General features: G+C 61.4%; 1 protein-coding gene across 1 annotated transcript in view; it reads left to right on the top strand.

Annotated features, from left to right (window-relative positions):
- Positions 1–1,443, top strand: part of LOC104876334 (olfactory receptor 1361) — a 41,921-nt gene extending 40,478 nt beyond the window's left edge. Inside the window, exon 3 of the transcript XR_004515538.1 lies at positions 1,047–1,443. The gene's annotated coding sequence lies outside the window, so the exon portion shown is untranslated. The remainder of the gene's footprint in view (positions 1–1,046) is intronic.
- The last annotated feature ends 31 nt before the right edge of the window (positions 1,444–1,474 follow it).

Raw genomic sequence — 1,474 nt, 5'->3', positions numbered from 1 at the left:
AGGTGAACAACTAACCCTTCGCTGTTTTTCCTTTTTCAGTCCTGGGATGGAACCCAGGGCCTTTGCACTGAGCTGCAAACCCAGCCCTTCTTATTTTTTATTTTCAGAGTCTCACTGAGTCACTAACTTCCCCAGGCTGGGTTTGAACTAGCAATCCTCCTGCCTCAGCCTCCCAGACAGCAAAGTGTGAGTCCCTTTCGCTGCTCACCCTTGAATTCTCGCTTCAGGGCCCACTTTTGGGGAGCCCATCTGGAGACATAAAGGACAACTTCCATCAGCCTCGTGCCTAGCCACACGGCCCCAACAGCTGGCCAGGGTCCCCAAGGCCTGGAACTCCAGGTGACCCTCGGTGCCTGGCCAGGGACACTGGGTTTTCCCCGGCTGTGAGACCAGGAGCAAACAAAGACTAGGATCAGGCTCCCCCTGGTCCCCGGGCAGCACCCGCTCCAGGCCGGGATCTTCACCCTACAAGGCCAGGCTGCCTGCATCCTGTGAGCCGCAGCTCGGGGAGGGAGACAGGACAGCAGGGGCCCAGGCCTCGCAGCAGCTCTGTTCTGCGGCCGTTACTCACAGACAAGCTGGGTGTCACAGGCCTCGGTTACCAGGACTGTAAAGTGAGCCCAGTGTGCACGAGGCCCTGGGCCCCCTGTGAAGGAGGAGGAGCTGGGTAAAGGACACACGTGGCCAGGCGCGGCCAAGCGAGGAGGGCCCCAAATCCGCCCCACTCCTATGCTCCTCCAAGACACAGCCACGTCTGGGGTCCCTGAATCCTGCTCCCTCGTGGCCTCCCTGCCTGTCCCCCACCCCATGGAGAAGGCACAGGGGGTCCTTGCTGTGTCTGAGAATCCAGGAAAGACCCTGGAGCAGGGGTCATCCGCTCCGAGCTCTGAAGGGTGAATGAACGTCTCCTGGGCACACAGGTGAACGTGCGTCTGCGTGGGGTGTGGGTGGCGGAAGGGCCCATTTTATCTAACAAGCACTTCCCACCTGCTGGGAAGGACCTGGCAGCCACTAGAGGACGGAGACCCAGGTATCTCCCCAAACAGTTCAAGACCTTGAAGAAAGAGACAGAGAAAGATGGAGAGAGTCGAAGACAGAGAGACATGCTGGGGACCGGAAGAGACACGGCAGCCCAGGGACATCGGAGGAGAGACAGACGCCAGCAGGGGGCCCTGGGAAGAGCAGGCCGCGCCCAAGGCTGGGGGGTGGCAGAGCTCTGATCCCAGCACCCAGCAGCCAAGGCAGCCTGCAGGGGAGAAGGGACCTTGGGGTCCCCTGTACCCCCACAGCCTACCCTTCCCCCAGACTCAGCAGGAAAACCCAAGCCGCCCAGCAGAGCCCCACCCTGCCCAGGGCCAGAGGCTGCGTCACCAGGTAAAACGGAAGCTGCTCGTCAGTCTGCTTTTCTCCCCTTTGGGAAATCCAAGGCCCAAATAAGGTGCGGGCGCAGTGCCGGCGGGCGGGCGGTGGCGGG

This window comes from Fukomys damarensis, unplaced genomic scaffold (genome assembly GCF_012274545.1).
Source record: "Fukomys damarensis isolate Sample0158 unplaced genomic scaffold, DMR_v1.0_HiC HiC_scaffold_37, whole genome shotgun sequence".
NCBI classification, from domain to species: domain Eukaryota; kingdom Metazoa; phylum Chordata; class Mammalia; order Rodentia; family Bathyergidae; genus Fukomys; species Fukomys damarensis.
The sequence above is the reverse complement of the archived record's forward strand: the minus strand, read 5'-3'. Positions and strand labels throughout refer to the sequence as shown.